A 13,785-nucleotide genomic window follows, 5' to 3' on the forward strand; every position below is an offset into this window, starting at 1 on the left:
CGCATTCCAGCCGGTGTCTATTTCACAAGTTACCACCGGCTAAAGCTATGGTGTTGAAATCGCTATTTATTCTCTTCCATCTCACTGCGCAATCCACTGTTTCATCAGCCCAGCCAGACAATTTATCAACTTGATCTCCAGTGTAAAAAGCATCTAGACATTATCTCCCATTTCTTTTAGACTAGCAATTGGTTTTCAATAGCGGAGATTTGTATAAACCTTACTGTTTGTCACTCTGACATTTGCAATATTGTTTCAGTATTGAAATTCGATCTCCAGCTGTCCCATAGTAATGAACATGTAGGGGTCGGGAGTTGGGATGACAGACAGGCAGGCAGCTTTTCTCAGCCAGTCTAAATCATGAATCAGCATAATTTCTATGGATATATACAAAGAAATGTCAATAACAAAAAACAGGTAAAAACCAAATGAAGTGCAGCTAGTTTGCAGTCTTTACACCTTCAGTTTGAAGTGATTGTGTTAGCTGTGTTGTTGGCCAACTCCTCTGAATAACAGTGTCCTGACGAGAGAGCACATTTTCTATGCCAGGTGAAATCGTGCATCATTAGCTCATTGTTATGGACGCATCCAAATAAATGTCACCAGAAAACAACTTAAACACAGCTTATTCTGGCTGCACTGTTTGACGTTACTGTAAGTTAGCCGTAGCAAGCAAGGGATAAGAACGTTGCCAGCCAGTATTGCAATAGAACATTTAGAATGAACGACTGGGTTGCATCCATAGATACAGAACAAAAAGACTTAACGACTGGGTCGCGTCTCTGGCAACCGAACTGATAGAATGAACGACCAGCCGGCTTGGATAGTAACCCTAGATCTGTGTCGGGACTATATCTTGTGGAAGGATGAAATACTGTGAATAAATTGATCAAAATTAAGTTAAAGAAAATATGTAAATCATTATTTTAATACTCTTGGTAACCAGTTGTATACAAGTGATAATGCCCTTGAAGCAGGTGTTAGGAGGATACATTGGCATGGTTTGCCTTGACTTTGTCTTGGGCCTAACAACACCCGTGCCAATATATCCTCAAAACGCTGGCTTCTCGGGCCTTATCACTTAAATATATGACATTAGGCAGATGCTTTTAGCCAAAGCAACTTACAGTCATGCATGCATACATTTTACGTACGGGTGGTCCCAAGAATCGAACCCACTATCCATGCCCTACCAACTGAGCTACAGAATTCAATAGACATGTCATAACCCGATTCAATTGTAGAAGAGTCTCTGCACACTTAGATCAATACAAATGTAATATTATAATGTTCCAGGCAGTTTTCAGACACAAAGACCTTCATCTGAGCATGCAGAGCATTTGATTGTCATCTTTTAGCCTTGTCAATTAACTTGTTTGGCACAAAACTACAAGAGATGTTTAGGCTCTCCGTGGCCTAAATATTTTTTTGTGTAGAGACAGTTTGGTAACATTCCACTTAAAGCCTGTAGATATAATGCATTATGTAGATACATAAGACTTGTCATGGGCTTTTATGACCCCCTTATAACCTGTTGTTATCATCTTATTATGGTCCTGGCTAAATACCATTTGGAGTCAGTCAAAGAGAGGCATAACATTATTATAAGCCTTGTAATATGACTTGTGTAGTCTTTTATAGATAGCCCAGATAAGATTCACATACTCAGAAAGTCAAGAATGTAACACACTCTATAATCAAGAATGCAACAGCGTGATGGGTGGGGACTTGGTAGAGGTCACAGAGGTCTGAAATCCCAACTCAAAGATCCAAAGTTCCTCTAAAAATAGATTTTTTTTATCATTTAAAAAAACATTTAACACAAGACTCCAGTTTATCTTGGATTTGAAACATTTCTGAATCCCAATCGAGCCAACTGCTGCCGCGGGAGGAGTGTAGGAAAAGTCAACCTTTTACCAACCAGTGAATGTGTCTGATCAAATTCCACTGACACAACAAAATAAATACTGGTGAAATTGATTGAAGATGTGAGATTTCAATGGTTTTAAACTTGATGATGAAAGCAGTTTTATATGTTCAATGGATGGAGACAGCCAGGTTGATTGCATGAGGAATTGAGTTTACAGGTGAACAAAATGACATTGTGTGAGTCCACATTCTTTAGACAATGTTAATTAATTATGTGTGTAACCTACAGCTAATCTACTAACCTTACTTCAAACATGTTTTTCAGTATCCCAAAGCTCCCAGTTCCCAGGTTTGATTAAATAGGCCCCTTGTGTGATCCTAATCCTGCCTGGGTGGGTTCAAAAAGTTCCAACAGTTCCGTGACGCTGGATACACAGTCAAAGTGTGTGTGTGTGTGTGTGTGTGTGTGTGTGTGTGTGTGTGTGTGTGTGTGTGTGTGTGTGTGTCATTATACAATAACTGAATCAAAACCGTTGGGTGGTTGGTTGGTGGCACAAACCTACAACAACAATCTCCTTAATCCACTGAGGATGTTATTCATAACTGCCAAGCTAATTAAGATCAGCCCCTCTGTCGTTTCCTGTTCCAGAGGGAGGGACAAATGGAGGGAGAGGTGGAGTGATGTAAAGGAGGGCAGGGTGCGGGTGCTAGGCGCTCTGTGTTTCACAGGAGCTGAAGAGGAGATTTGTGTGTCCTGGCCTATGAACAGTGAGCCAGCCGCCCATCCATCCAGTAGTGCTGCAGCTCAGTCTGCTCACACAGTATATTTTTGTCTGTTGACAAAAACACTTAGTTGTGGACATTTCTCTCTGCAGGAGAAACTGAGACTCCCTCTCTTGGCCCCTCTGTTGATGCCCATTTGGCTCTCTACGTACTGGTGCCATAACAACTAAGTACTCCATATATTTGCATTATTATTATTGGAGTTTTTTCCATTTTGTTTGGCTGTCAAACACAGAAAACACAGCCGTGCGTACTGCCTGGGCTGCTTCAGTTCAGACAAATGTTAGGTGAATTGTCACGCTTCAAAATGAATGACAAATATGTTTTTAAAATCCCTGTCGAGGCCGCTGACGACTCATGGCATTTTAGGTAATTTAGAGGAAAACTTAATGTTGACCCAACATCTACCCAAAATGTAATAGAGTCATATCTAATTAATACTAAGGTCAACACAACCTTAATACTGTACATATCCAAGATCTAGGGACATATTCACAAGTCTCAAAGTGCTGACATTGGATCAGTTTTGCCTTTAAGATCATAATCAGTAAGATTACATGGACAGAGGGGATCTGATCCTAGATCAGCACACACTCAGAGACACTTTTTGAATATGTGCCCTGAAACTACCTCTGAATCACAACCAACATCCCAGTAGATATTAGTACAGGAGTTAGAACTTTCAACCCCGTAGATCTTTTATCCTACTTGCTGTAATTTAAGAGATCATGGGCCCTATGTGCATAGCTAAGCAGAGCCCATGCCAGGAGAGCTACTATGCTGCACGCCAAACACAATCACCAGCCCAGCAGCCCTGCCCAAGCAGAAATCCATCCTGTGTCCCCCAGCACAGACCTGGCTCTCTGAGACAACCTTAGGGCGTTCACCCTCCCAGCGTCCCTCAGCAACTCTACACCTGCAGCACAGTTAAGGGAAGGTTTTCACCGGCCAACAAAACCACCCTGCAAAGTGAACGATTCCTTGTTTAGGCAACAGCTGATATAGTATCCATAGCTAAAGAGCTCTCAATGAAATTCTATGGGTCGAGGGTGACAGGTAGCCTAGCGGTTAAGAGCAAAAGGCCAGGAACAGAAATGGTGGCTGGTTCGAATCCCCGAGCAGACTAGGTGAAAAATCTGTTGATGTGCCCTTGAGCAAGGCACTTGCTCCTATAAATCGCTCTGGATAAGAGTGTCTGCTAAAATGTAACTGTTCCTGGACACATATACTATATACAGTGCATTCGGAAAGTATTCAGACCCCTTGACCTTTCCACATTTTGTTACGTTATAGCCTTATTCTAAAACTGATTAAATCGTTTTTTCCCTCATCAATCTACACAACATACCCCATAATGATAAAGAAAAAAACAGTTTTTTAGAATGTTTTGGAAATGTATAAAAAACGGAAATATCTCATTTACATACGTATTCAGACCCTTTACTCAGTACTTTGTTGAAGCACCTTTAGCAGAGATTACAGCCTTGAGTCTTCTTGGGTATGATGCTACAAGCTTGGCACACCTGTATTTGGGAGTTCCTCCCATTCTTCTCTGCAGATCCTCTCAAGCTCTGTCAGGTTAGACGGGGAGTGTCGCTTCACTGCTATTTTCAGGTCTCTCCAGAGATGTTCAATGGGTTCAAGTCCGGGCTCTGGCTGTGGCACTCAAGGACATTCAGAGACTTGTCCCAAAGCCACTGCTGCGTTGTCTTGGCTGTGTGCTTAGGTTCGTTGTCCTGTTGGAAGGTGAACCTTCGCCCCAGTCTGAGGTCCTGAGCGCTCTGGAACAGGTTTTGATCAAGGATCTCTGTACTTTGATCCGTTCAACTTTCCCTCGTTCCTAACTAGTCTCCCAATCCCTGCCGCTGAAAACATCTCCACAGCAGCTTGGTTTCATCAGACCCGAGAATATTGTTTCTCATGGTCTGAGTGCTTTAGGTGCCTTTTGGCCAGCTCCAAGCGGGCCGTCTTGTGCATTTTACTGAGGAGTGGCTTCCATCTGGCCTCTCTACCATAAATGTCTGATTGGTGGAGTGCTGCAGAGATGGTTGTCCTTCTGGAAGGTTCTCCCATCTGCACAGAGGAATTCTGGAGCTCTGTCACCTCCCTGACCAAGGCCCTTCTCCCCCGACTGCTCAGTTTTGCAGGTTGGCCAGTTCTAGGTAGATTCTATGTGGTTCCAAACTTCTTCCATTTGGGGACCTTCAATGCTGCAGAATGTTTTTGTTACCCTTCCCCGTATCTGTGCCTCGACACAATCCTGTCCTGGAGTTCTAAGGACACTTCCTTCGACCTCATGGCTTGATTTTTGCTCTGAGATGCACTGTCAATGGTGGGACATTATATAGACAGGTGTGTGCCTTTCCAAATCATGTCCAATCAATTGCATTTACCACAGGTGGACTCCAATCAAGTTGTAGAAACAACTTGGGACTCCTGTGTGGCACAACGGTCTAAGGCACTGCATCTCAGTGCTAGACGCGTCACCACATACCCTGGTTTGATCCCGGGATGTATCACAACCAGCTGTGATTGGGAGTCCCATAGGGCGGCACACAATTGGCCCAGCGTTGTCTTGGTTAGGGGAGGGTTTTGCCGGGGTAGTCCGTCATTGTAAAATAAGAATTAGTTCTTAACTGACTTGCCTGGTTAACTAAAAATGATCAATGGAAACAGGATGCACCCGAGCAGAGTTTCGAGTCTCATAGCAAAGGGTCTGAATAATTATGTAAATAAGGTATTTCAGTTATTTATTTTAAAGTACTTTTCGAACGCACTGTATACAAAAGTATGTGGCCACCCCTTCAAATCAGTGGAATCGGCTATTTCAGCCACACCCGTTGCTGACAGGTGTATACAATCGAGCACCCAGCCATGCAATCCCAACAGACAAACATTGGTAGTAGAATGGCCTTACTTAAGAGCTCAGTGACTTTCAACATGGCACCTTCATAGGATGCCACCTTTCCAACAAGTCAGTTCATAACATTTCTGTCCAGCTAGGGCTGAACCGGTCAACTGTAAGTGCTGTTATTGTGAAGTGGAAAGGTCTAGAAGCAATAACGGCTCAGCCACAAAGTGGTAGGCCACAGAACGGGACCGCTGAAGTGCGTAGCACGTAAAAATCATCTGTCCTCGTTCCAACATCTACTGGAACACAGCAAAAGTTGGGACCAACTCCATGATATTGGAATGAGCTATTCGACGAGCAGGTGTCCGCATACTTTTGGTCATGTAGTGTATTATGCCTAGTCCTGGGCTATGAAGCTATTTCAATGGAGACTCGGAGCATCGTACATTTTATTGAAATTAAACGTCATATTTTTAAGCAACATATTAAAATGGTCAAGGGTCATTCAGACAAATATAGTTGAACCTGTTAAACCTTCATTGAACAAACGTAAAGTAATATTGCTGACCGACATGGTTTAACCTAGTCACGAACCCAGTTGACCATACGTAGACTAGTCCTGTGGCTGACTGACACGGTTAAACCGAGTGGCCGCATGCCTGGACGGTAACTCAGGATCAGGAGGAACAGAGACTCTTGAATGAACAGGAAATAAATATTTCCGTGCTTAACTTGGCCCAGGAACCTCAGTCAGGCAGGGCAAGCAGACCTGCTTCTGCTCAGTTTCCCTGTGCTGCCCACCAGCCCGCCTTGCATGGTTGAATGAACACCGTTACCCAACCAACCGCCCAGCCCCGGCGATGCCTGGAAAAGCCAAAGAACCAAAGAGCCAGAGACTTTTCTCAAAAGACTCCTGTGCTGTGATGTGCAGGTGGCACTGGCATGCCCTTTGGCTCTGTCCGTTTCCCTTTCTCTCTCCATCCTTTCTCCATCCTGGATGTCTGGACACTGAGCTCATTGGCCTGGCACAGCAGCCCTTCACCGGAGCAGCAGCCCTGGGTTCAAATACTATTTGAAATACTTTGAAATACTTTATCGATGCTTGATTGAGCTTTCCTGGAACAATGGAACCAATAGAATAGCGTCAAAACTGTAAACCCCGTCCTTCTGGCACTGCAGGCAGGCAACAGCAAACACTCAAAGATTTCAACTAGTATTTGAAACCAGGTCTGCCGGGCCGGCAGCCTGTCTACCAGAGCAGGCCGCTCGTCATTCTGGAGTCTGGAGCCTCACTGTACTGTTAACTTGACCTAATAAATCAACCAGCAGAAACCTTCAACAGCACTAACAGTCACATAGGGCCAGATCGAGGGACATGCCAACACCTCAATGCTTTAGCATTTCACTGTAATTTCTGTCCGAGCTTGAGCCTCAATTGTTTTATCAAGCCATGAAGAGTGGATGGCGAGTGGATCTACAATGGCTCACAATAAGAGACTTGTTTGGTCTGATTGGGGTCATTTGCCTACACATAGGTGGAGAGGTGATGTCAAAGACAGAAAATTACTTTCAAAAATGAAGATATTGATAATTATTTTCCTTTATTTACATGTTAATGATCCTAAGGAATAGCATGTCAATAATGTATTTTGCAATTTCAAAGCAGTTCATGGATCACATGCCAAGCATTGATTCTCAATATTCTTCATGTGTTTTAAAATGATAAGAATTATTTGGGCGGTCAGTTTAAACTATGGGTGCCCACCCATAGTTGTTTGCATAGACAAGAAATAGGAAGCACTTTGTAACAGAGGCTTGAATGTTATAGAGCAAATCAGACATCGCAACCTAAAAAGAATGTTCCTTTACTCCAAACATTTAAATTAAATAAATAATAAAGGTCTCGCATTGAAATGGAAGTCAGTGTTGAAAAGTATTTTTCCAATGTTCCGTGTATGAAACACGAATGCTTTCAATTAATCTCCTTTGGCTATATATAATAAATAAAAAGAAAAATCGTCCGATATTGGTGTTCTGGTAATGGGAAGTTGAACTACAGAAAGAAACAGTTGCTTTTGACTACAACAAAGATGGAAAAAATATTACTGCTTTTTCAGCAAAACAACAACTTGTAATTGAGCATATTGTGAAATAAAGAGTACAGTCTGTTTTTTGCTGGGTTTACACTCAAGGCCATCAATGGTCTTGCCAGTTTTGTCACACACTTTAAATGTACTTAGTGCAATGTACATTGACAATGTACTTAATACAAATGTAGGCCCTACTAAGACAATGCTCTCTTACTCAAAGGTATTCCTCAGAACAGCTCCAGTCTAGCCATTAGCTTTCATTCAGTTCAGAGCTGTCTCAAGCTCAAGCAATGTGCAAAAGCAGGCAAACACACGCTCTGGTAAAACAGCCTAGCACTTTGCCTCGCTATTATTTTATTTATGTAATCCTGAAAACTGAAACTTTTCGTTCCATCTCTATACTGTTTGGACGTGCCCCTCTTTAGTTTAGCGCTGACCTCTTTGTACTATAGAAGAAGTGTATGTCAGTGTTGGTGTCAGTTATAATGGGATTGGGTGGAGATGGGCCTACAACAGGAATTGACAAGTGTTGTCATGTTTACTTGTTTTTTTTCAATCCAATGACCCTCCTCATGATAGGTTAAGTGTTGGGAGTCAGTGGCAGTCATATTATTGCATGGTTTCTTGTAGTAGTGTGTATGGTTGCCAATCTGCCAAAGGCCTATCGATGATCTGAAGCCTCACAGCGAGCGAGGTTCATCCGTGCCAGCGGTTAGGGGACAGATGTGCCAAAGTCTACTGGGTTTGGCACCGTCCTCACCCCCTGGCTTCCAACACCCACGTATCCAGCTGAGGTACAATAATTTGACACCTCCTCAGCAGCAGGATCCTTTAGCATGACAACCATGGCTTTGTTTTATATCCCGGCCTGCATTCTGAACGCAAGACAAAAATGACAGTCAGCAACATCCCAACTGTTTTTTATATCCACTTTTGGAATGGAATTGGAAGTTCACTTCGCTCCCCCACCCTCCATCTCCTCCATCTCTCTCCATGTCTTTTATCCCTCCATTTTCCTATGTGGGATTTAACGTACACTTTGTGGTAACCTTGCTAAGTTATCCGTTTTTTTTTTCTCTACGCTCTCCTCTGCTGAATAAAGGGTTTGTTTCTCTATGTCTTGCTTGTTAAGAATTCAAGGACAGCTCGCTACTTCTGGCATTAAGTAGTCCTGGTGCTCCTGGTGCCAGTGGCGAGTTAACTGACACTACTGCACTTAGACTAATGTCAGTGAGTGAAGAGAACACACCAGTCATCACCCATGAGGTAGTGTACGTAGGTAGGCTACCTACTCACCTTGGATTTGAACAAGCTCCCAGGCCAAACTCCCTCATCTCAAATCACATCGGTCTTTCCACCCTCTGAATCAAACATGGAAAGAGAGGCATGAATATATAGTCAGGCGTATTGGGGAGAAACAACAACATTTAACACTACGCATGACCTTCTTTGGAACTGCTGCCCCCAGAGGTGTGAGGTTATTTCCCGATAGCGCAGTCTTTTGTGCATTTTTGGTCACTTATTGTATCCTCACATTTCAATGAACAGAGCCACTGTGATACAATCACTCTATAGCATGTGTATTCAGTTGCCGTTTCATCAACACGATGGCATAATACGATGTCTATGTCTTTGTGAAACGTCACTTATGCAGAAAAGACAGCACTGGTAGCTGTCCAGACCCTTTTTAAAACCAGGTTTTGTCTGTGGTCTTGGTTGAAGAGCTCAGTGGTTCTATGACGAGCCAACCCCTGTCTCTCTCTGCCAGCCTGCCAGTATTTCTGACTATGCTCCCCAAGAATGTGTTATTTTAAACACCTTACAAGAATGTACTTTAAATCTGATGTTAGACAAGATGTCTAGAAGACGAGACGTGCTGTCCAAGAAGAAACCCACCACTGTCTTGAGTTGTCTTTCTTCATTGTTCTGGCTGACCATCAGATTATGTACTCAATTAAATTTTAAACATCCCATCAGGGCTGATATAACTATGCTTAGGAGAGGAGCTGCACCAGAGGGCAACTGTCTGCAGTATAAACATGTATTTACAGGTGAATACTGCGAGAAAAAACATCTACACCATCACCAGTCCACCACCGTGTGCAAATCAAATCGCCACTCAAGCACCAGAGTGCAGAGTCCCACAACGTCTCACCTCACCTCCTCTAGTCTAAACCCCCCAGCCCGTCTCAATAGAAACCTAAGCAGAACACTTTTTAAGAATGAAGGGTTTTTGTTTTTCAGTTTGTTGCTAAATATAGTCTCCGGCAGTCCAGGCTGCCATGTTCAACAAAGATGAGCCCCAGTTCCTGGCCAGTGCCCGATGGGTAGCAACTGCTGGTGGTCTTTCCTTTTTGGGTCCATCCCAGGTAGCACCCCATTCCCTATGTAGTTCAGGGAACATAGGGAAACCCATATGGCTCTGGTCAAAAGTAGTGGGGTGGGGGGTGACTAACAAGCAACCCTAGTTGCTAGGGGGGTGGGAAGGGGGGGAACACATGGTTTCTGGGAATGGGGGTGGGAACATGTTGGCTAGGTGGGGACATGTTGGCTAGGTGGGAACATGTTGGCTGGGTGGGGACATGTTGGCTGGGTGGGGACATGTTGGCTGGGTGGGGTTGGGGACATCTTGGCTGGGTGGGGTTGGGGACATGTTGGCTGGGTGGGGACATGTTGGCTAGGTGGGGACATGTTGGCTGGGTGGGGACATGTTGGCTGGGTGGGGACATGTTGGCTAGGTGGGGACATGTTGGCTGGGTGGGGTTGGGGACATGTTGGCTGGGTGGGGACATGTTGGCTGGGTGGGGTTGGGGACATGTTGGCTGGGTGGGGTTGGGGACATGTTGGCTAGGTGGGGACATGTTGGCTGGGTGGGGACATGTTGGCTAGGTGGGGACATGTTGGCTGGGTGGGGTTGGGGACATGTTGGCTGGGTGGGGTTGGGGACATGTTGGCTGGGTGGGGACATGTTGGCTAGGTGGGGACATGTTGGCTGGGTGGGGACATGTTGGCTGGGTGGGGACATGTTGGCTAGGTGGGGACATGTTGGCTGGGTGGGGTTGGGGACATGTTGGCTGGTTGGGGACATGTTGGCTGGGTGGGGTTGGGGACATGTTGGCTGGGTGGGGACGGGGACATGTTGGCTGGGTGGGGACATGTTGGCTGGGTGGGGTTGGGGACATGTTGGCTGGGTGGGGTTGGGGACATGTTGGCTGGGTGGGGACATGTTGGCTGGGTGGGGTTGGGGACATGTTGGCTAGGTGGGGACATGTTGGCTGGGTGGGGACATGTTGGCTAGGTGGGGACATGTTGGCTGGGTGGGGTTGGGGACATGTAAGCTGGGTGGGGTTGGGGACATGTTGGCTGGGTGGGGACATGTTGGCTAGGTGGGGACATGTTGGCTGCGTGGGGACATGTTGGCTGGGTGGGGACATGTTGGCTAGGTGGGGACATGTTGGCTGGGTGGGGTTGGGGACATGTTGGCTGGTTGGGGACATGTTGGCTGGGTGGGGTTGGGGACATGTTGGCTGGGTGGGGACGGGGACATGTTGGCTGGGTGGGGACATGTTGGCTGGGTGGGGTTGGGGACATGTTGGCTGGGTGGGGTTGGGGACATGTTGGCTGGGTGGGGTTGGGGACATGTTGGCTGGGTGGGGACATGTTGGCTAGGTGGGGGTGGGGACATGTTGGCTGGGTGGGGACATATTGGCTGGGTGGGGACATGTTGGCTAGGTGGGGGGAATGGGATGGAAGGTTGAGGGTGAAGGCCCACTTCTTTTTTGTTTTCTTCTCCTGTATATATTTAATTAATTATTACTTCAACTTTAAAATATGATACAATGATCAATACTTTTTTAGTTATGTACCTTTAGTAATGTTTATTTTTATTAAATTTTATACTTTGTAGTTATGTACCTTTTGTAATGTTTATTTGTAGTACATGTTTTCTTCTTACGAGCGGCAGGTCACAGGTACAGTGAAAAAATTAATTGAATATATAAACTCAGCAAAAAAAGAAACGTCCTCTTCCTGTCAACTGCAAACTTAACATGTGTAAATATTTGTGTTAACATAACAAGATTCAACATCTGAGACATAAACTGAACAAGTTCCACAGACATGTGACTAACAGAAATGGAATAATGTGTCCCTGAACAAAGGGGGGTCAAAATCAAAAGTAACAGTCAGTATCTGGTGTGGCCACCAGCTACATTAAGTACTGCAGTGCATCTCCTCCTCATGGACTGCACCAGATTTGCCAGTTCTTGCTGTGAGATGTTACCTCACTCTTCCACCAAGGCACCTGCAAGTTCCCAGACATTTTTGGGGGAATGGCCCTCTCCCTCACCCTCCGATTCAACAGGTCCCAGACGTGCTCAATGGGATTGAGATCTGGGCTCTTCGCTGGCCATGGCAGAACACTGACATTCCTGTCTTGCAGGAAATCACGCACAGAACGAGCAGTATGGCTGGTGGCATTGTCATGCTGGAGGGTCATGTCAGGATGAGCCTACAGGAAGGGTACCACATGAGGGAGGAGGATGCCTTCCCTGTAACGCACAGCATTGAGATTGCCTGCAATGACAACAAGCTCAGTCCGATGATGCTGTGACACACCGCCCCAGACCATGACGGACCCTCCACTTCCAAATCGATCCCGCTCCAGAGTACAGGCCTCGGTGTAACGCTCATTCCTTCGACGATAAATGCGAATCCGACCATCACCCCTTGTGAGACAAAACCGCGACTCGTCAATGAAGAGCACTTTTTGCCAGTCCTGTCTGGTCCAACGATGGTGGGTTTGTGCCCATAGGCGACATTGTTGCCGGTGATGTCTGGTGAGGACCTGCCTTACAACAGGCCTACAAGCCCTCAGCCCAGCCTCTCTCAGCCTATTGCAGACAGTCTGAGCACTGATGAAGGGATTGTGCGTTCCTGGTGTAACTCGGGCAGTTGGTTTTGTCATCCTGTACCTGTCCCTCAGGTGTGATGTTCGGATGTACCGATCCTGTGCAGGTGTTGTTACACGTGGTCTGCCATTGCGAGGACGATCAGCTGTCCGTCCTGTCTCCTTGTAGCGCTGTCTTAGGCGTCTCACAGTACGGACATTGCAATTTATTTCCCTGGCCACATCTGCAGTCCTCATGCCTCCTTGCAACATGCCTAAGGCACGTTCACGCAGATGAGCAGGGACCCTGGGCATCTTTCTTATGGTGTTTTTAAAGTTAGTAGAAAGGCCTCTTTAGTGTCCTAAGTTTTCCTAACTGTGACCTTAATTGCCTACCGTCTGTAAGCTGTTAGTGTCTTAACGACCGTTCCACAGGTGCATGTTCATTAATTGTATATGGTTCATTGAACAAGTTTTAAACCCTTTACAATGAAGATCTGTGAAGTTATTTGGATTTTTATGAATTATCTTTGAAAAACAGGGTCCTGAAAAAGGGATGTTTCTTTTTTTGCTGAGTTTAAGAACGGAATATTAATTTATATGAATTTAAATATTGTACCCCCCTCCCCAACAAAAAAATACACATCCAGTCATAAAAATATAAATAAATTGTGCACTGCTTAGGTTGCGTTTACACAGGCAGATATTTTTTCCCACTAAATTGGTCTTTTGACCAATCACATCAGATCTTTTTTACAGCTGACCTGTAAAAAATATCAGAATTAGGCTGCCTGTGTAAACGCAGCCGGAGGGATAGGGTGCTATTTGTGATGTACATCTTTCTCTTGTGCACCGACTGTTAAGTAAACACTGCAGTCCTGCAGTCGTAGGATGGTGTGGCAGCGAGCGAAAGGACTCACTGTGTAGTTAGGGCAGTTAGTTACACACAGCTTTGATGTGTTGTCTTTCCATCTCCTCCAGAGTCCAGACATCGACCCCTCAGTCTCTCCCCCGGCCCCATTACCTGTCCCTAAGGCCTGGGGTCGAGGTACAGGCAGCATGCAATGACAGACCTTGATGTAGGGTCTGATCCCGGGACCCTGCTGGGCTGAGAACTCCTGGTGGGAGCAGTGTTGGACCTTGGCTCTCCTACCTACTCTACCGCCCAAACTGCAGGCATAGATATCCAATTCAAGGAAAGTTGGCTAATTGTGATAATGGCTGCCGTTTTACGGGTTCCTAACCATCTGTCTATTTTGTGTGTTTTTTCGCATTGTTTGTAACTTATTTTGTACATAACGTTG

Source organism: Salmo salar, chromosome ssa16, assembly GCF_905237065.1.
Source record: "Salmo salar chromosome ssa16, Ssal_v3.1, whole genome shotgun sequence".
In the NCBI taxonomy this organism is placed as follows: domain Eukaryota; kingdom Metazoa; phylum Chordata; class Actinopteri; order Salmoniformes; family Salmonidae; genus Salmo; species Salmo salar.